The sequence below is a fragment of the Stigmatopora argus genome, unplaced genomic scaffold (genome assembly GCF_051989625.1).
Source record: "Stigmatopora argus isolate UIUO_Sarg unplaced genomic scaffold, RoL_Sarg_1.0 HiC_scaffold_142, whole genome shotgun sequence".
Lineage (NCBI taxonomy): Eukaryota > Metazoa > Chordata > Actinopteri > Syngnathiformes > Syngnathidae > Stigmatopora > Stigmatopora argus.
The window spans coordinates 1-22,741 of NW_027520153.1; the positions used below are offsets into that span (position 1 = coordinate 1).

The 22,741-nt window shown below is 41.9% G+C and overlaps 1 pseudogene; it reads left to right on the forward strand.

Annotated features, from left to right (window-relative positions):
- Positions 1 to 3,253: 3,253 nt before the first annotated feature.
- Positions 3,254 to 21,401, forward strand: LOC144070503 (long-chain specific acyl-CoA dehydrogenase, mitochondrial-like; annotated as a pseudogene).
- Positions 21,402 to 22,741: the final 1,340 nt, after the last annotated feature.

Below are 22,741 nucleotides of genomic sequence, written 5' to 3' on the forward strand. Positions count from 1 at the left end.
GAGCATTGCTCGCTCTCTTGGCTTTGGGACTGCTGCTCTACTTTGTCTTTAGGAAGAAACCTGAGGTGGTAGAAGAGAAGATTGTGCCGCAATTACCAGCTCACGAACAGGCATTACAAAGACTGCAGCAGCTAGATGACTCTCAATTGTGGCAAAAGGGAGAAGTAAAGATTTATTATAGTGAGTTGACAGACATATTGAGAGAATACATCACAAGACGATATAAAATTCCCGCTTTGGAATATACCAGTGATGAGATCATAGCATCACTAAAAGAGATAAATGTAAAAAGCACCGTTAAAGAACGACTCGGTACATTGTTGCAAGTGGCGGATTTAGCAAAATTTGCAAAAGCGCAACCGCAGTTGGAAGACAACATTCAGAGTATGAAAGATGTGCGCAAATTCGTGACACATACCCGAGAACGAGTATTGCAGGCACAAGAAACAGAGGAGGATCAAGCATGAGTATGATTTTGCTCGACATATCATTTCACAGTCCCTGGTACTTGCTATTGCTCGGCTTGGTACCCTTGCTTTTGATATGGCAATATATGCGCTATCAGCAGCAGTTTGCCGACCTAAAGGTATCCTCGCTTGAAGGGCTCAAAAGTGGATTTTCACTCAAAGGAAGACTGCGTCCTATCTTGAATTTGATGAAGGTATTGGCTTTTGCTTCACTGGTAGTTGCATTCGCCGTCCTCAAGACAAGCACAACGAAGAAAAGATCAAGGCTGAAGGAATTGATATCGTATTGGTCAACGATATCTCTGGTAGTATGCTGGCGCGAGATTTTGAGCCAGATCGACTAGGAGCAGCAAAAATTGTGGCGGATAGTTTCATCGTTCATCGTGCTGTTGATCGGATTGCTTAGTTGGTATTTGCGGGAGAGAGTTTTACTCAGTGCCCAATCACAACAGATCATAATGTAGCCAGAAAACTACTGTCCGAGATTCGCAGCTTCATGGTCAACGACGGTACAGCCATCGGAATGGGGCTGGCCACCGCTGTAAACAGACTAAAAGAAACAGAAAGTGAAAGTAAAGTTATCATCCTTTTAACGGATGGTGTCAATATGGGTGGATTTATCGACCCAATAACTGCTGCTGAGACTGCCAAGCAATTTGGAATCAAAGTATACACCATTGGTGTAGGAACAACAGGAAAAGCGTATGCTCCTGTGGGCCAAGATCGTTTTGGCCGATATAGATACGATTATGTGGATGTGCAGATAGATGAAGATCTTTTGCGCCAGATAAGTAAGCTAACTAGTGGTAAGTACTTTCGAGCTACAGACAATCAAAGCTTGTTTGGTATTTACAACGAGATTGATCAACTGGAAAAGACCGAAATGGATGTAACAACGATCACTCGTTATTCAGAGCGATTCCATCCATTTGCCTGGTTTGCATTCTTTTTGATCTTGGCAGAAATTGTATTGAGAAACACCATTTTTAGAGGATTACCTTAGAAGGCTTTCGCCATATGCTGAAGTTTGAAAACGAAATATATCTTTATCTTCTACTGATCATTCCGATCTTAATGGTCTTTCTATCCCTGTGCAATTACGCCAGAAAGAGACTAATCCAAAAGTCTGGGGAACGCTCTTTGCTATATCAATTGATGCCAGACTTTTCTATGGCAAGGCTCAAACTTAAGTCGATCCTTTTTCTACTTGCCTTGACCTTTCTGATTGTTGGTCTAGCTAATCCACAAGAGGGAAGTAAGATCGAGACAGTCAAGAGAGAAGGAGTGGATGTGATGATTGCTTTGGACGTATCCAAAAGTATGTTGGCCGAGGACATCAAACCCAATCGACTAGAACGAGCCAAGCAGCTAATCAGCCAGTTGATCGATAATATGAAGGACGATCGCGTGGGTATGATCATTTTTGCAGGACATGCTTATTTGCAAATGCCTCTGACAGTGGATTATTCTGCGGCCAAATTGTTTTTGCGATCAGTGAATCCAGATATTGTTCCTACTCAAGGTACTGCCATCGGTGCAGCCATTGAGTTGTCAATGGAGTCCTTCGATCAAGAAGAAGAAAAGTACAAAGCACTGATTATTATCACAGATGGAGAGAATCACGAAGATGATGCCGTTTCATTAGCTGAACGAGCGACCAATGATGGCGTTATTATTCACACCATAGGTATAGGTTCTGAGGAAGGTGCACACAAGTTCCTGTCTTCGATAAACGAGGAAAGCGCAATGGATACCTAATGGACAAGCAAGGGCAGGTAGTAATGTCCTAAACTCAATACCTCCATGCTGGAAAACTTGGCTTCTGCAGCCCGAGGTACCTATTTCACAATCAGAGGAGCAAGAAACGAAATAGCCAATATTCTCCGATCATTATCTGAAATGGAAAAGAAGGAGTACGAAGAACGCCTATTTACCGACTATGAAGATCAGTTTCAATACTTTATAGGTTTGGCTCTTATCTTCTTATTGATCGAATTTTTTGTTTCTGAAAGAAAGGTGGGATGGTTCAGAAATTGGAGCCTTTTCAGCAAAAAGACTTAGCAAAATGAGGGTGGATTATCATGCTAACAATTTGCGTCTTAATGGGCGCTGTTTCACAGGCTCAAAGTGAGCGGGTACAGGCATCTACTGGCAACGATCATTATAGAACGGGTGATTATGGCGAAGCAGAGCTTAGCTACAGAAAGTCCTTGGATGCCAGTCCTGATAGCGACCTAGATGCAGCGGTTTTTAACTTGGGAAATGCACTCTTCAAACAAGAAAGATATGAAGAGGCCATGCAAAATACGCTAGAAGCATCGAGCAGATTGAAGATCTTTCAACACGTGGCAAAGCCTTCCATAACCTAGGCAATAGCATGCTGAAGCAGAACAGTTAGAGGAGGCAATTGAGGCCTACAAAGCTGCTTTGCGAATCAAGCCTACAGATGAGGAAAGCAGATACAACCTCGCTTATGCCAAACAGTTAAACAAACAACAGGAAGAGCAAGAACAGCAAGAAGATCAGGAGCAGCAGCAAGATCAAGAAAAGCAAGAAGAGGAGCAAGAACAACAAGAAGACCAAGAGAAGCAAGAAGGAGATCAATCTGATCAAGAAGATAAAGAGTCTAAGGAGGAGCAAGAAGAGAAGTCTGAGGAAGAAAGGAGCAAGAGCAAAAGGAACAACAAGAGCAGCAAGAAAAGGAACAGCAAGAACAGGAACAGCAAGAAGGAGAAGAGCAACAAGAGCAAGAGCAGCAAAACCCTTCAGGGGAGCAGGAAGAAGAGATGAAAGAGGGTGAAACTAAGGAGCTGACCATGGAGGAGGCACTGCGATTGTTAGAAGCACTCAAGAACGAAGAGGTCAAGGTCCAAGAAAAACTCTGAAGCAGAAGGAAAAGGAAAGCAAAGTTTGTAGAAAAAGATTGGTAAACGAAAGTGCGTTTCTTCAAAGCATATTCAGCTATGAAAGACTGTCTAGTTTTTTGCCTATTGCTATTTTTGGCAACAGGGCTTATGGGTCAGGAACTCAAAGTGAGTCCTACAAAAATCAGCTCCACAGTGGGAGAGGGTTTTAAGGTGGTCTATGAGATGCAAGGTGTAGACATTCAAAGCAGTGGATTCCGACCTCCTAATTTCAAAAATCTACAAGTCGTCAGTGGCCCAAATACCAGCTCATCATTCGTGATGCAAAATGGATCGTTTGCCCAGTCTTCCAGTATCACTTATTTCTTGGCAGCTGGTAAGGCGGGCAAGTATACAATTCCGCCGGCACAGGTGACAGTAAAGGGCAAAAAGATTAAATCATCTGCAGTGTCTGTGACGATTGCAAAGGGCAAAGGCCAACAGAATGCTAAATCTGGAAAAAGAGGGGCTAGCAAAGCTCAGGGAGCCAACTCCAATTCGCCTGGATCCCTAGAAGACAATTTTTTTATTAAGTTGAAGGTGGATAATGACACTGTCTATCAGGGGCAGCAAGTAACGGCTACATACGTTTTGTATTCCACCTATGGGATTGATGATATATCGGTGGTTGAAATGCCTAGCTCTCTAGTTTTTGGAGCGAAGACAATTCACCTTCTCGTCCACCAGCCAATCGGGAAGTGGTAGATGGCATTGTGTACAATACACATATTCTAAAACGAATGGCGCTCTTTCCCCAAGGAACAGGAGAAAAGATCGTAGATCCGATAGATATTGAATCAGTGATCCGAATTCCTAGTCAGGGTAATTCTAATCGGCGTAGACGAAATCTATTTGATCAGTTTTTCGGCTATCAAAAAAAGAAAGTGGCAGCTAAGAGTAATGATGTAAAGATTCACGTCAAGCCCTTGCCGCAAAAAGGTAAACCCGAAAATTTTGATGGCCTGGTTGGTCAGTATAGATTGATTTCAACAATTGATTCTCTAAAGACTTCTGCAGGTGATCCTGTCACCTATAAGATCAGCCTATCGGGTACTGGAAACATTAAGGGTGCATCAGAATTCGAATTGAGTTTTGATCCCAATCTAGAGGTGTTTGAACCAAGAGTGGAGGTAGAGTCTTATCCACAAGGCAATCGCATAAAGGGCAGCAAGTCCTTTGAGTACATAGTTCTACCTAAGGAGGCTGGTGTATATCAATTGCCTCAAGCTGAAATCAGCTTTTTTGATCCTAATTCTGAACGTTACAAGACTTCGAAGTCAAATCGATTCAGACTAGTGGTGAGAAAGGGAGATGAAAATCAACCTTTCACCATAAATGCAGCCGATGAGATTGCAGGTGGCTTTCGCGAGATCAAAACAGGAAAGTCCAGCTTGTATTCAATGGGTAAAGGCTTTTTTGGTACTGCTCCCTATATCCTTTTAATGGCTTTGCCCTTCTTCATCTTTCCTGCATACCTAGGTAAGCACAGACGCGACGAGACTGAACGAGCGGATGTGGTGGGAAGGAGACGTAAGGCGGCACTGAAGATTGCACAGAAGCGATTGGAGGAGGCCAATGTGCATATGAAACAAAACGACAAGAAGCAGTTCTACAATGAGGTGGTTAAGAGCCTTTATGGATATATTGGCGATAAAATCGACATGCCTTTGGGGGATCTTTCTAAGGATAAGGTAGCGGGAGTACTCTCTGAGAAGGGCGTACAGCAATCCGTTATTGATACCTTTGTAGAAACCGTTAAGTATTGCGAAATGGCGGTATTTGCTCCTGTGCCTGATGCCGATAATTTGAAGGGCACTTACGATAACACCTTACAGTTTATTGCTGACTTAGAAGATCACCTCATGTAAATTTGAGCTTTTGAAATTGCATATATTTATATTGATTTTGTTGGCGGCCATGTTTGGATCTGTTTACCTGTCTGCACAGGAAAGCAATCAGGACTTGCTTTATCAAGCGAATGAGCATTATCAAAACAAGGAGTACGAGCAGGCCATTGAGAAGTATGAAAAGATCATTAGTACCCGCATGGTGTCTAGCGATCTTTATTTCAATTTGGGCAATGCGTACTTTCAAATTGACAAGCTAGCAAAGTCGATTCTCTACTATGAGCGTGCCATCAAGCTAAATCATGGGGACAAAGATATTCATCACAATTTGGCATTAGCAAAGCGCCAAATTGGAAATCGAATTGATAATTATCCTTTAGCCTTTTATGTGAGGAACTTCCGCTCAGTTGTTCACAGCTTCCGCTCAACAACATGGGCATGGTTTTCCATTTTGTGCATATGGGGTGCATTGGCTTTAGGGATTCTGTATCTGCGCGCATTGGATATAAAGAGTCAGCGAAGGTTTTTCACTGGGGCTGTGCTGAGTGTGGTTGTGGGCTTGTTTTTTGTTTTTCTAGCAAAGCAAAAAAGCTATTGGGAATCGAACAAGGATTATGGTATTGTTTCCCAACTTAAGGTACAAGCAGTAAATGGTGCTTCAGATGAAAGTAAAGAGCTGTTTAGTGTCTCCGAAGGCGTTAAGATTAAGGTGTTAAAGCGGGAGGGCGAATGGTGTAAAATCAGTTTGCCAGACGGAAGAGAGGGATGGATCAAGGGAGGAGCATTCACGCTCATTTAGCCATCAAATTTGTAATTCTAAAAGCAGTTTCATTATTAACAAAGCAAAGCTCATACCTTGACAGTTTCTTCTGTAAAAACAATCGCATTAGTTGGTCCCGAATCATCTGGCAAAAGCACTCTATGTCGAGACTTGGCCGAACACTTCCACAAGCCTTGGGTACCTGAATTTGGACGGGAGTATTTGGGGAAATTAGAACGACCAGTAGAGCAAGCTGATCTTTTAAAAATAGCGCAAGGTCATCGGCAACATATTGAGGATAAGAAGCAGCTAGGCGAAGATTTAATCTTTGTAGACACGGACATCGCCAACATCAAGGTCTGGTCGGATCTTAGCTACTCCTCAGTAGATCCGAGTTTGCTAAAGCTCTGGAAGGAGGACCAACATGATTTGTATTTACTGCTTACGCCTGATATCCCGTGGGAAGCAGATCCCATCCGTCAGTTTCCAGATCAGGCTACAGAGAGATGTTGTTTTTAATCTATGAAACTGATTTGAAAATGCGTCAGTTGAATTACGGTATTATCACAGGAGCCGGAGCGGAGCGCTGGAAATCAGCACTCGAATTGGTCAACGACTTGTAGACAATGCCATCTTTCGTGTTTAAAACACTACTATCAAAAAGTGCACTTCCCAAGCGCCCCAGTTAAAAGGTCTAGAAAATTTTACGAATTGTGCATTAGACAGACCTCATACCGTTAAATCGATTGCGTCTCTTCTTTCTCCAAGGTGCATTGATTTGACAGTCGCCAGCCATAATACAGCTGTAGGGGTTGATTCTTTCCATCACTTTTCCCAATCCAATTTCTTTCATCTGGGCCTCCACACCAGCGGCACTTTTGTAAGCAGAAGCAACTCCGAGATGTCAATATTGTTGGAAAAGAATCGAATGTCTAGGTTCTCCGTTTCTTCTGTAAAAATCTCCTGAATCATCTTGCCATGCCATTGAGCTGCAAGATGGGTTTTGGCTAAATGAAGGCTATGCTGTGACAGTAAGAAATAGTTGTCAAGAATCTACTCTTCCAGTGCTTGGGAAGGTCAAAGAGATCCTATCTCCCACCCCTTCTAAAATGGGTCACTGACTGAGCAGCATCCAGAACTTTCTTTGGGGAAATATGACGAAAGAAGTCATCATTACTGAGCAGCAAACATCAGCACTATGCAGGGAGGATAGATCGAACCTTTGGTCACTACAATCGCCCCACAGGAATCTGGCACAAATTTCCAGTTGGACAAGCATCTGCATCACAGCACCACCAAGCACGGTAGCGGTTTTTTATCAAAACATCCATGTTTTGAAAGACCTGCTTTACATTTTCTTTTTCTTCTTCGTGTTCGCTTCTGATATTCTTGGAGTAGGAAGCTGGATTTTCAAAAGGATAGATCTCAACTGGAGCAAGCTCGTCGAGGAGGTCTTTGAATTCTAAGTCTTGTGCATTTGTTACTGCCACTGTGTTTTTGAACCACTTTCCTGGCTGGTATCCCAGCGCAATCAGAGTCTTTCCTGTAATCTCCATCCTTTTACTGTTTTAATCAAAGGTACAACAGTAGTGTGCTAGGGTATTGCGAACTAATTGCTACTCTTTTGTTAACTAGCTATATACAAGGGTATTCTCTCAATGGGTAGGTAGTTCCAAGCAATATTACTTTAGGTTCTTGATGAGTTAGTTCAATTTCTTGAACACTTTAGCAAGTTCAAATGCGTAAATTGCCGAATGATGGGTCAATATATTGCCATTTTCGTTGGTGGAGGATTAGGTAGTCTTTGCCGCTTTTCCCTAAGCAAACTTAATCCTGAAGCTCAACTAGCCTTGCCTTGGGGTACAATTTTGGCCAACCTTCTTGCTTGTATAGTTTTGGGATTCGTCACTGCACAATTGGCTCAACGAGAATTCTCACCCTTCCCCCTAAAGGCATTGATCGCTGTGGGTTTTTGTGGAGGCTTCTCCACCTTTAGTACTTTCAGTTTGGAAACTTTTCAGTTGCTGAAAACCGGAGCAGTTACCTATGCTGCAGCGAATGTTTTGATTAGCATTCTGGCTTGTTTACTAGGTATTGCTATTGGGTGGTGGATTTTTGGCTGGAAGGGCTGAAAATAGTCTATAACAAAGCAAGGTCAAGTGCACTAAGCAGTCATGGCACAACAGACCAAATTTGGAAATAGTGAGAAGCACTATTATCAATTTCTTTTTTTCACTGCAAATTCACTGCAAAAAGCCCTCCTTGGGAGGGCTTTCCCAACCCTCCGCCACCACCGGCTGAGCGCCGTGCCTTTGACATGAAGACAGTCCTTTCCTGTCCGATTAAGTCGGTTAAAAAATAGGATTTCCCCACCCAGAAAACCCTTGATTTAAAACTAAAAGTGCACTTTCTATTACTATGATGCTTGCGAAGGAGGGGATTCCACAAACTGCTGAATTTAAATGGAATCATTTTGGAGACCAACCAACAAGGCAGTCAGCTAACCAACTAGCCTGAATTCATCCGCACAAAATTTCTCTGGCTACAATTATATGCCACTTTTCACCACTTTATCTGATCGATTCGCTAATTTCGCCCTATCACAATCATGCAGGGGTGCCCGCGTCGGGCTGAGATTATACCCTTATGACCTGATCCGGGTAATGCTGGCGAAGGAAGCATAAATCAGGTTTTGGACTTGGTCTCAATTTCCAACACCCAACCCGACCGATGGCGTTTCTGACAAACGCAATGCAAATGTTACGATTCCTAATCCTAGCTAGCCTTTTGGTTATCTTTCCACTGTTTACCTCTGCACAGAATGCCCTAAGCGGTGTTGTTCGAGATGCGGAAACCAATGAACCCCTTGTTGGCGCAACAGTCACTGCAGCCTATCAATTTGGAGTTTCTACCAATAAGGAAGGGAAATTCTATTTTCGAAAATTGGAAGGCTCACAGACAGAGCTGAAGGTTACCTATGTGGGTTATAAAAGCAGTGTTCAAACCGTCGTCATAGGTAGCACTGATCTAGAAATTGCCCTTTCACCTTCATCAGTATTGAGCGATGAAGTACTGGTATCGGCCACACGTGCAGGAGATACTAGTCCCACTACCTACAGAAACTTTAGTAAAGAAGAGATTCAAGAGCGGAATATCGGGCAAGATATTCCAGTATTACTAAAAATGTCTCCCTCTATGGTCATTACATCAGATGCTGGAGCAGGAATTGGTTATACGGGAATGCGAATCAGAGGAAGTGACGCCACCCGTATCAATGTAACGCTAAATGGTATTCCATACAACGACACGGAATCACAAGGGGTATTTTGGGTAGATCTGCCAGATTTTGCTTCTAGCGTAGAAAATATCCAAATCCAGAGAGGGGTCGGTACATCCATGAATGGAGCAGGGGCCTTTGGAGGATCAGTGAGTGTGCAAACTTTTAGCAGAAATGAAGAACCCTATGCTGAGTTTAATAACTCCATTGGTTCCTTCAATACAATCAAGAATACTCTAAAGGTTGGCACGGGAATTTTCAATAAAAAATGGTCATTTGATACTCGTCTGTCAAGGTTAGAATCTGATGGGTACATCGATCGAGCTACCAGCGATCTGCAGGCTTGGTACTTTTCGGCTGCCAGATATGGCAAAAAAAGCATCTTTCGAGCTACTTCTTTCAGTGGACTAGAGGAGACCTATCAAGCCTGGAATGGAGTAAGTGAAAGTGATTTGGAAGACAATAGAACTAGCAATTCTGCTGGAACAGAAGCAGGAGAGGAAACACCTTATGATAACGAAATAGACCACTATCTACAAAGGCACTATCAATTGCATTATTCACTGGAAATAAGTGATGAGGTATCATGGAATTCAGCCTTCAATATCACTACTGGAAAAGGATATTTTGAACAATATAAAGCTGGAGAGAGATTGACAAACTATGGCTTAGGTGAAGTTTTGATAGGTGATAGCACAATCACGCATTCTGATTTAATTAGAAGACGCTGGTTGGACAATATCTATTATGTGAATGTGCACTCTCTCAACTATCAACCGTCTTCGCGTTTGAGTATGACACTAGGGGGAGCCTGGGCAATCTACGAAGGTGATCATTTTGGAGAAGTGATTTGGGCCCGGAATGCCAGCAATAGCGAGATTCGAGATCGATACTATGACAATAGAGGCGATAAGCAGGATATCAATGTCTTTTTAAATGCAAATGTAGAAGTGACATCTAAGTTGCTGCTGTACGGAGACATCCAATACAGAACCATTAAGTACGACTTCCTAGGTTATGATAATGATCTGCAGAACGTAACCCAATCTGATAAGTTGTCCTTTTTCAATCCTAAGGTGGGATTGACTTATCTGCTTAGTAGCCGCGATCAAATTTATGCATCTTGGGCTATGGCAAACAAGGAGCCTTCAAGAGATGACTACACGGATTCCACGCCGAATTCTCGACCGAAGTCGGAGCAACTGAGCGACTTCGAACTAGGTGTGCGACATCGCGATAGCCAACTTGTGCTACAAGCAAATCTGTATTATATGAAGTACAAGAACCAACTTGCTCTTAACGGTCAGGTGAATGATGTAGGAGAATATGCTCGTGTAAATATTGATGATAGCTATAGAGCAGGTTTAGAACTAGAAGCAGCAGTAAAACTTTTACCTTCTCTTCAGTGGTCTGTTAATGGAAGTTTTAGCCAGAATAAAGTAACCTCATTTACTGAGTATATTTACACATATGACGACAATTACTCTCCGATTGATTCTTTGCTGCTGATCAACGAACTAGAGGATTCTGACCTTTCATTTTCACCTTCAGTAATTGCAGGAAGCATACTGAGCTGGAGTCCAATTGATGATCTAAAAATGAGTTTGTTGACAAAGTACGTGGGCAAGCAATTTCTTGATAACACTTCGACAGAAAGCAGAGCTCTGGACGCTTATCTGGTTAATGACGTCCAATTGTCTTACAGCCTATTTCCAAAGTTCATGAAAGAAGTGCAGTTTAGTCTTTTATTGAATAATGTATTTTCTGAGCTTTATGAATCGAATGGTTATGTTTTTTCCGAACGTTACGCATCCATTGGTGATGACAATATGCTAAGTGTTTCTGATGTAGCTGACTACAAATACTATTATCCTCAGGCAGAGTTTAACTTTTTGTTTGGTATCGGATTGAAATTTTAGGATTAAATCCTACTCATCCCATTGAGGTAGAAGGGTTTTGCACTTATAATGATATCAAAATTACACTTCAGGCACAATAAACACTGCCAAGCTTGCCAAAGAAGATAGACTGCCTATACTTGATATATACGCTCCACGTAAAAGGGAAAATGCTAGGCTCTTTCACACTTGAAAGTGTCCTGTATTTGATGAGTAAAGGTAAATATGTATTATTTAATGCTTTGTTTGAGTCTTCACTAAAAGTTACACAAAGTCCTTGCTAAGCATCAATATCGCAGGGCGAAGCAACACCATGGGAGAGGAATGTTTGAAGAATCTAGACTTCATTAATCATAAGATTGTCATAGTTGAATGCTAATCGATAGACGAAAAGCGCATTGGTCCAGAAGGAACTAAGATACATTTTTGCTACTTCAAAAGCCAATCAACCAACCAATCACGAACCCTCAATAATTTCAAAAATTAAATCCATGATGGCCTCCTCTCCCCCATCGTCAAACTGATCCCCTGTTGTAGTGATTACCAACTTTTTTGAGGGCACAGCCACAATGTTTTGTCCACCTTTACCACTAGCGACAATCACTTTATGCCCCTTAAATTGATGCACATAAAATCCATAACCATAGCCGTAATTGTGCAAATACTCTCTAGGGTTAGTGGGGTCGCTAAGGTCGCTAACTCTTGATGTGGCCTTGGCCATCCAAGTACTAGGCACCAACTGCCTGCCATCACGATGTTTGCCGTTGTTCATAATAAGATGGCCGATCATTGCCATATCTCGCATTGTCAAAAATAGACCTGAACTTCCGTAGCAGAGATATTGCTTGTCATTTGTCCAATATTTCGGATAGATAATCATGGGGTGAAAGATATTGACTTTAGCATAGCGGAACAGAGAAACTCCAATTGCCTCCTGCAAAGCGGCACTCAAAAGATGTCCTGCAATCTGATCGATGTCAAACTCCTTTTTACCAAGTGATAGCTGCGAGGCATAGGCCAATTGATAGCGTTCGTTTGCCCATCTTTCAATCTCAGAGTTGCTGCTATGAAGGCCCGACTTCATGGCGATCAACTGCCGGTAAGTCAAGTTAGCCGCTTCCCCCCTTAAGTGATACTTTTCTAATTTACTTCCAATACGATCGTCTAGACTTTTAATCTTACCGCTCTTTTCAGCCACCCCCAAAAGCATGGAAACAACAGCCAATGTTGCCTCATGCATATCGTTTCGAATCATCGGATGATATCTGTAGTAGTTTTCCCCAATCATATGATTCTTGACGCTGATAGTCATTCCAAGCAATTGAGGTATTTGTGCGCCCTTTTCAAACCAAGCTAAAAGATCATCAAGCTGTACCCCTGCTTCTGAAGGACTGCAATATTGGGTATGATCAAAAACCTCAAAGGGAGAATAAGCGTAAGCAAATTCATCAGTACCTACAGTTTTTCTTTGGTACTGTTCCTCATCGAGCAAGAGATGAAGATGAGTGATCGCTCTATGATTATGATGTAGGTAAAGGGATTTGTCGAAATATTCAATAGCTATGGCAGTGTCGCCCTTGGCGAGCTGCGCAAGGCCCATTGCAGCATAAGGTTGTTCGCGTACAGGATAGGTGCTGATGGCTAGATTACATACAGCAACCGCATCATTCGTCCTCCCTGCATCGAGTAGTTCTGTTGCCCATTGGTCAAGTGATTCATAACTGAAGTCGTACTGAGAACGGGAATGCCTTAGCAGATTGAAGTACACAGTGGTAGCTCGATCTTTCCCTTCGTCGCTAAGGATGGGCCTTAAAACGTCTACAACCTTAGTTTTGTTTTGAGCAAAAGTAAAAGTGTAACTCAGCAGGCAAAAGAGCACCCATATCAGCTGATTCATAAGTTCAACAATTTGCAGTCAAAGGTAGAAATTTGCCACGGGATAAGAACTTCTTGTATCAGTCAGTTGAAAAGGCGTTTCCAGTATAGCATTTCGTCCTTGCTACCAAAAACAGTAAAGGCATTTTTCTCTAACACCCGAATAGAGGCTGGGTTTTTCTCATTAGTCTCCGCCACCATAGCCTTCGCGTCTGTATTATCATTCGCCCATTTGAACATGGCACCTACAGCCTCTGTCATATAACCCTGATTTCTAAAAATCGCATAAGTACCATAGCCAATTTCTAAATCACCTGTGAGCGAGGGACTGCCCTTAAACAAAAGATCACCCACAATTTTTTGATCTTTCTTCAATACCATTACCCAAAGGGTAAAGAATAAAGAATTGACAAATTCACTTTCTATCAATGGGAGGATTTGTAGTTGCAAGAGTTCACTTACTTCGGGATTGAGGTCACGCTCAAGGAAAGACAGCTTTAGCTCCTTTTCCAAAGAAAAGTCGTTTTTTATGTACATTCTCAGCTGCATCGCACTAAGGGGAATGATGCGCAGTCTTTCACTATCAATCATAGTTACATCTCATTGCTCCAAATTAAACTTAGTGCAATTGAAAGAGTACTAGCTTCTCTAACATGCAGATTGTCAGTTATTTGGCGTAACATTTACCTAAATTGTCTCGCACACACTTTGCTTGTATGAACTCTGTTCGTTGCCAGACGTCATTTTGATTATCAACAAACATTTTAAACTAAGTTTTGTTTGAACGCTGTTACAATATCAAACTGATTAGAATGTGCATCTCTTAACGACTGACAAATCATTCTTAATCTACAGGCCAATTCTGTATTTTCGAAAAATCAAAATTGTGAAAGCACGAAAAATTGTCTTTTGGCTCAGTACCATAGCTTTGAGTATTATGATGTGTATTTCTGCAGGAATGTATTTTTTTAACTATCCAGCAGCTGAACACTTTTTCCTAACACTAGGCTATCCTACATATTTAATCTACCCATTAGCTACCCTAAAGTTACTGGGAATAGTAGCCATTTTAAGCCGTCTTTCTTGGACATTGACCGAATGGGCTTATGCGGGCTTTTTTCTTGATTTCACACTAGCAGTGATTGGGCATATTCTCACCGATGGTGGATACATCCCCGCAGCAGTCGCTCTTTGCCTCTGGACAATCAGCTACCTTAGTCGACAAAGACCTACAATTTTGCCAGCCAAATGAGAAAGAAAAAGTATAACCGTTTGATCCGTTTGATGCGCTTCTATCCTCCCTACCTTGGTGCAGGAATTCGCATTGCCGATCATTCTGAGAATTTCGATCGCTTCGTTGTACAAATGAAACTAAGGTGGTTCAATCGAAACATGTTTGGTACCCACTTCGGTGGCAGTCTCTATGCGATGTGTGACCCCTTTTATGTCTTTATTCTCATGGCTAATCTGGGTGAAGATTACATCATATGGGATATCGAAGCTGCCATTAAATTTAAGAAGCCTGGCAAAGGTAAGATGACAGCGGTTTTTGAAATCGATCAAGAAATGATCGAACAAATTAGAGTAGATTTAAAGACTACAAGAAAGAATGTTTACACCTTCCAAACTGCCGTTTACGATGAAAGCGATGTACTTGTAGCTGAAGTCGAAAAGCAAATTTATGTGAGACGAAAAACTCCTGCTACGGCTGATGTGCAGTAAATAGGCTATCAATGTCATCCTTCAATGCTGATACAAGCTATGAATTCAGCTTGAGGGGTAGTTATAATGCCTGCCTAACAGTCAATAATAAGTCAATAATAGTTGCGGTATTAGTTCTGGCTGTGAGTAGTTAGATTTTTTGCCAGTTGGAATTGAAAGGCAATGAACTTAGTAAGAAGAGATAAAAAGTCTATCCTAATCCCAGTATTGGGGAATGTACAACTGACTTTAAACGCTAGGGGCTGCCTACTTATCTTATGCAGTTGAAAGTGTACGGTGCGCAAGGGCAGCAGGGCTATCAAGAAGAAATTGCTGAGGTAGGTTCATTTCATGCACAACATAGTCGAGCAGGCAAAAGCTGTTGATTTGTATGCTATCTTATATTGTCAACAAAAGTTGGTTGGAAGCGGGAAGTTTTATAAAAAGTAGTAATTATATTGGGTGAAGATTCTGCAATAGACCTTAATGGGCAATTGCTCGTGCTGTGTTAAAAGCAGTTGTGTGAGTCAAGCCCTAGCAAATTACTGAATATGTTTTTGAAATACTTGTCTTTAGTGTTGCCATTTTTCTGCTGGGAATCTCTTGTCCTAGGCCAAAGATTATTAAATCTGACAAACTGTATATAGAGCAGCTTAATCTGCCAGAGGGCTTTAGCATTGACGTGTACGCAAAAGGAGTTACCAATGCTCGTTCAATGGCTTTAGGCAAGGACGGAACTGTATTCGTGGGCACAAGAGGGGAAGGCAGAGTATGGGCTCTCAGAGATGAAGACGGTGATCATAAAGCTGAAATATTTATGAGATAGCAGCTGACTTGACAATGCCATGTGGGGTGGCATATCGAGATGGCAGTTTGTATGTGGCAGAAGTAAGTAAGGTTTGGAGGTACGATAATATTGAAAGCACCTTACCAGAAGTCCCCACGCCTGTTTTAGTTTCAGATGAATTCCTACTGACAAGCATCACGGCTGGAAATTTATTGATTTTGGTCCTGATGGGAAATTGTACGTACCAGTGGGAGCTCCTTGTAATATTTGTGAAAAGGACAATGAGCTTTATGCTTCGATTTGCAGATTGAATCCGGATGGCTCTGACTTGGAAGTTTTTGCAAGCGGCGTACGAAACTCAGTAGGCTTCGGATGGCATCCTGAAACTAAAGAGCTATGGTTTACAGAAAATGGCCGAGATATGATGGGGGATGATTTGCCCCCATGTGAATTGAATCATGCACCGCAAAAGGGATGCACTTTGGATATCCCTATTGTCATGCTGGTGAGATTGCTGATCCCAAATTTGGAGACAAAAGAGCTTGTGATGAGTTTACTGCACCAGCTCAAAAACTGGACGCTCACGTGGCTCCACTAGGACTTGAGTTTTATCGGGGAAAGCTTTTTCCACCAGCCTTTCAACAGCGAATTTTGTTTGCAGAACACGGCTCTTGGAATCGTTCCGAAAAGATAGGTTATCGAGTAATGATGGTGGATTTGGATGCTGATATGAAAGCCTCAAACTATCGACCCTTTATAGATGGTTGGCTGCAAGATGGCAGTGTTTGGGGACGCCCAGTGGACCTACTTACTTTGGAAGATGGTTCCTTACTCTTGTCTGATGATTATGCAGAGTGTGGTCTATAGAATCACCTACAAAAAAGCCCGATAGCTACTAGTGCTATCGGACTCATCCATTGAGTATTGGACTAAAAGGTATGGATTTTTGTGTTTTTAGGATTTTAAAATACTTAATAAGAAAGCATACCTCATTGCCACCTCTTGTACGCTTCAAATCTACCTGTTGTACCTGAATGACCTGAATCCAAATTTGTATACAAGAGTAGTAGATTATCATCCGTCTTCAGTTCTCGCAGCTTGGCTGCCCATTTGGCAGGTTCCCAATATTGCACCTGAGAGTCGTGATATCCAGTAGTAATCAATAAGTTTGGGTAAGCTTTAGCTTCTACATTGTCGTAAGGTGAATAACTCATCATATATCTATACGATTCTTCTTCATTTGGATTACCCCATTCATCATACTCCCCTGTTGTGAGCGGAATGCTATCGTCCAACATGGTCGTAACCACATCCACAAAAGGAACAGCTGCCACCACACCCCTATACAGGTCTGGTCGCATATTCATGATGGCACCCATCAAAAGGCCTCCAGCACTGCCTCCATGGGCAAATAGTTGGGAATTGTCTGTATAAGACTCAGCAATCAAATGCTCGCTGCAACGAATGAAATCTGTAAATGAATTTCGTTTTTTCTTCAGTTTGCCACTCTCATACCAAGGCCTACCCATCAATTGACCTCCTCGAATATGGGCGATGGCAAATACAAAACCTCGATCAAGCAGACTAACCAAACTACTACCAAGGAGGGTTGTATAGTGATACCATAAGAGCCGTAGCCGTAAATAAGCAAGGGATTGCCTCCTTCCTTTTTTAGATTTTTCTATACACAAAGAGATGGGAATCTGAACTCCATCATCTGCCTTCGCATAGATTCTTTCGGACTTATAATTTGCTACTTCATAACCACCCAACAACCTCTTGCTGCTTTATTAAGTTACGTTCCTTAGTTTTCATATCGAAATCAAAGGTGCTGTTAGGTGTTGTCAGTGAGCTATAATGAAACCGAACTATCTGAGAGTCCGTATCAAATTCATTTTTGATAAGTCTCGTAAGCATCCTCATCCATCTCTATACGATAATCGGATGATCCATCCCAACTACTTACGCGAAGGTGATCTTGGCCATTTTCCGCTTCCAAAATTACCAGATAGTCATCAAACAATTCTAGCCCCCGCAGTAGCACTTGCTCCCTATGTGGAATTACTTCCTCCCAATTGTCATACTGAGTGGCATTTAATGGGCAACGCATCAAACGAAAGTTCTTCGCCTGGTCGTTGTTCAATACGTAAAAGTGATCTTTGTGATGGCTGATTCTATATTCTAACCCCCGACGCCGAGGATTAAAACTTTCGGAGTAGAATGGCAATCATTGCATCCAAGTTAGCCATTCAGTGGTGGTAGTACTGAAAAGACAAACTTTGATAAAGGACCTTGATTTGCTTTTGCTCAAGTAAACTGCAAAAGTCTCATCAGCTTCATGATAAAGCTCAGTTTCTTCATTGCTGTTGCTGTCAGCTTTATATAGTCTATCAGGACGCAATGTCCTCTTCGTCTTTACGGATAAAGTAAATCGTTGATTATCGTTGTTCCATTCAATAGAGGCCTCTGCCTCTTTGATATCTAGAGCAAGGCTTTCCCAGTATCTAATTCAAAGGCATGAATTTCATATTTTCTGCGACTTTCATAATCCACTGAATAGGCACATATTCGGTTGTCATTGCTAATTTTAATATTGGCTACTTGGCAAAATTTCTTGCCCTTTGCCAACTTATTGATGTCGAGTATGATCTCCTCAGCGGCCTTTATATGTCCCTTCTTCCTGCAATGGATAGGCATATTCTTTGCCCTTTTCAAAACGATGATAATACCAATAGCCATTCCTCTGGTAGGGAGCACTGGCATCATCCTTTTTAATTCTTCCTTTAGTTCTGGAACAATTCTTCCTTCAAAGCTGCTAAGGGCTCAAAGTAAGCATCTGTATAACTATTTTCCTGCTTGAGGTAATCCAATACCTCCTCCGAGTCTCTATTTTTGAGCCAAAAATAGTTGTCGACTCGCTCATGTCCGTGGATAGATAGCTTTTGCGGTCTTTTATTGGCGCTTGGTGCCTTCATGTTTTTTAAATTTGAAAGGCTAAGTTATCCAATCTTTGCCTGATGAGAATCAATGTATAAACGCTGTAGTGCATTTGCAGCAAAATGTCATGCATTTGCAAAGGCCATCTTGATATAAGTGGAGACAAACACTGTCAATTCGACTTTTGTTAGTTTTGCCACAGCATGATCAACTTGTTTAAAATTTCATTTTTAATCTTGATATCGATAGCCTCGTTTCGACATCTTTGCCCAAACTTCAGTTGATAGGCGTACGGGAGTTGTGATTTCAGCAAGTTGGGAAGCTCATATGTTTCCAAAGAAGTGGGAACAAGAGCCCCATCTGTGCAGTAGCTGTCGATCTAAGCGAGGCAGAACGCAGTAGATCCTATAGGATTATCAGAGAAGCCCTTTCAAAGTATCCTGCAAATTTGGTTAAGGAAAACCTAGGTAGAGTTTTATGTCTTGTCAGAATTGAGTTTCTATCATATACCCTATGGAGGTAGCAATATGGAAAATGATATCTACCTCACGAATCGCGGGGGAATCTGAGCACTTTGATGCTGCTTATGTTGAGAGGCTGTTTCATGCAGAGTTTTCGAGTATTCTAATGAGAAATTATCGAAACGACTTTGATTTGAATGACTGGAAATCCAAAAATGAAAAGGACTTTGAATATGGCGATTGGTGGCCAGGAGAGCTTTGCAAAGAGGAGTGGCTTCCGAAAATTTGCAGATCGTTTTACATGATCAAGGATTTCTAAACGAATATGCCAAATCAACGATCGAGAATGATTTCAATTCATTTGCAAAGAATGTCTTTTGTGCAGATGAGAATTGGTGCTGCTCTTAGACAAATATAGTCGCTTGAAGGCAAAATTTGACCAGCTACAGTCATTTTATCACGAACTCGATCCTATCTTTACTGAATCATATTTTCGCAAGCTTATAAATTCTACAAAATGAGGCACCTTCTTTTCATATGCATGCTACTCTTTATGGTAAGTTGTCAGCCTAGTTCTAATGCTTCCAATGCCCCTGGAAAACAAGCCTCCCAGTCATCACAATCCGACGGAAGTACTTTCAGAGACTTGAGTTCGAAACGGTTGATGGTCAGTCAATGGCTTACAAAAACGACAACCATTTACTGGGAAAGCAGTCTCCACCTATCCTAAGGGAAATGAAGTATATGTCGCAAGAATATCATGAAGGTATCAAGGCGGGAGAATGGGTATTGTGCGTATGAGAATGGTCAAATGCAAAAGCGCGGTTATACCAAAAACGGAAAGGACAAGGCAAAGCCAATGAATGGTATTTTAATGGACAAATGAAGTACGATCAAATTACGAGAATGGCGTTAAACATGGAAAATGGCTTTTCTTGGTATGAGATGGGAGCGAAGTGGACAGCTCGTGATTTTAATATGGGCAAATTAGATGGCAAAGTGCTTGTCTGGGATTCTCTTGGGGTATTGGGAAAAGAGTACACTTACAAGAATGGAAATTTGATTGACAAAATTCATCATTTCGAAAATCAATAGAAAAACTGCAAAACCTTCTTCATTTTTTCAAAAAGTCACCACATCTTTTGGTTTCTATTTGCTATACCTTGGCATCCTTAGAGGTGATCAAACATGGGCGCAATTCAAACAATAAAGTTATTGTGTATATAATTGTTGTTTTTTGATTCCAATTCCAATTCCCAATTCCAAATTCCCAATTCCAAATTCCCAATTCCCAATTCCCAAAGAAACCCTACCCCCCTCAAAATAGTAATCCAGCACAAACGCGCCCTCAAACTCAGATGATCATTAAATCCTCTGCCCTATGTATTGCACCTCAGTGTCTGTCAAAGAAAACATAAGAGCGTCTCTCATCGACATCAGGTGTCAGAATCTCGAACTATCCATCTCTACCCTTTACTGATAACTCACCGATGAGACAGAAGCACCAATTGGGTGGCAGCACGAGATAGGCTATCCTCCACCCTATCCAGATTCAGATACTGCACAGGGGCTCGCAAAAATGCCCCTAATTGGCAATTGTATCATTTACACTTTGCTCCAAGCTCTATCGCCGAGATTATGATTAAATTTGCACAACAGCTCGCAATTCAAAAACAAACGAACCAAAGCCCAAATGTACGAGATTGAAAGAAAAATCCATGATTCAGAAGAGCACCTAATGCTGACCGAGGCTTTAGATTCCTTTTGCAAGCCGAAGCAGTTCCGCACTACGAAAAATGGGAAAAGCAAGGTTATGTTCCTCGAGAGTTTTGGCGAAAATGGGGCGCACAGGGGTTTCTCTGCATGGATGCTGCGGAGCAGTATGGGGGAGCAGCTTTAGACTTTAGCTTCTGCTCATTGGTGCAAGAGAGAATCAGATTGGCTGGAATTGACTTTGGCGTAGGCGTGCACTCCGATATCGTAGCTCCTTACATTTCTAACTATGGAACTGAGGAGCAGAAATCTCATTATTTACCCAAAATGATATCCGGTGAAATGATAGGTTGCATCGGTATGTCAGAGCCAGGCGCAGGATCGGATTTGAAGGCATTAAGCACCAAAGCAGTGGAGGATGGGGATGATTTTATTGTGAATGGAAGCAAGACCTTTATCACCAATGGATATGTTTCACACTTCGTATTATGTGCAGTAAGAACGAATCCCAATACGGACAAAGAAGGTATTAGCCTCTTGCTGATCGATAAGGATATGGATGGTTTTACAACCGGACAACCATTCGAAAAAGTAGGTGCCAAAGCTCAAGACACTTGCGAGTTGTTTTTTGAAGACGTAAGAGTTCCCAAGGCAATTCTGCTGGCTCCTGAGGGACAGGGTTTTCAAGTCATGATGGCTGAGCTAGCAGAGAACGTCTCGGTATAGCTGTCGAAGCAGTAGCTAGTGCCAGATTGGCGCTAAACTCAACCATTCAGTATGTCAAGGAAAGGGTTGCATTCAAAAAGCCGATCGGTTCCTTTCAAAATACACAGTTCAAGATTGCGGACATGGCTGCTGAGTTGCAAGTATACCAGCATTCATCGACCGCTGTATTGAACTACAAGCAAAACACAACTGACACCAGTACAGGCATCAATGGCAAAACTAAAAGCCACAGGAAATGTATGGTAAAGTAGTCGATGAATGTGTGCAATTGTTTGGAGGCTATGGCTATATTTGGGAATATGATATTGCTAAAAACTTTGCCGCGGCTCGTGTCACACGAATATACGGAGGGACTAGTGAAATTATGAAATTGATCATTTCGCGTGCGGTCTTAGGCAGGCTTTAGTGATTTCTTCATTCGCTTTCTGATCCTCCTTACCAAATGTCTGGAATCTTTCCAGCCACTACCCAATAAGGAAGAACCGACCCTATGCATCAGCTTCAATCCACTAAAGTAAAGGCCTGGTAAGTAGTCGAGTTCACCGCGCTTTGCACCAATTGCCCCTGATCAAATTTTAAGGGCAAATCGATCCAGCTAAAGTCTTGACTGAAGCCAGTGGCCCAAATAATACTTTCCACTTTTTCAGCCTTTCCTTGGAGAATATCACATGATCATCCTCAAAATCCTTCACCTTACCCCTTCGTTCGATCTTCAAGCTCTTGCACATTTTTTTGAGATTCAGTCCGATTAGTTGACCTCCCTTGTTACGACCGTCGAGCAAAAATCGCTTGCCGATGGGATGATCAACCGCCATGTCCAGTACATTCATTTTACTAAGCCACCAGAAGAGATCCCTCCCACCTATTTTTGCAGGAAGGTTGATATTGTCGCGACCTGATAATATCACTTTCTTACCAGCCTTGGCTAATTCTCTTGCGATCTGAGCACCAGAGTTAGCTGTTCCTACAACTAGGACTTTATTCTGGCTAATTTGAGAGGGGTTTTTATAGTTCTTGCTGTGCAATTGTAAAATCTCTTCTCCATTTTTTTACTACAGGCAGGCACAAAGGGCTTTTGACATTCGCCAGTAGCGACTATCACAAATTTGGACCAGTAGCTCGCCTTATCAGTTTCCAACACAAACTCATTGTTTTGCTTTTTTAAGCTAGAAACCCGGCAATTCAGCTGTACATTCAAATCAAATTTTCAACGTATTTCTGCAGATACGCAGCAACATCTTCTCGCCCTGGAAAGCGTGTACCTGTATCGGGAAAGTCGAGACCTGGTAATCTGTTGTAAGGACTTCTAGTAAAGAGCTGCAGGGAATCCCATCGATAAAGCCAATTGTCGCCAATTTGTGAATTGGCTTCCAATACTAAATAGGAAAG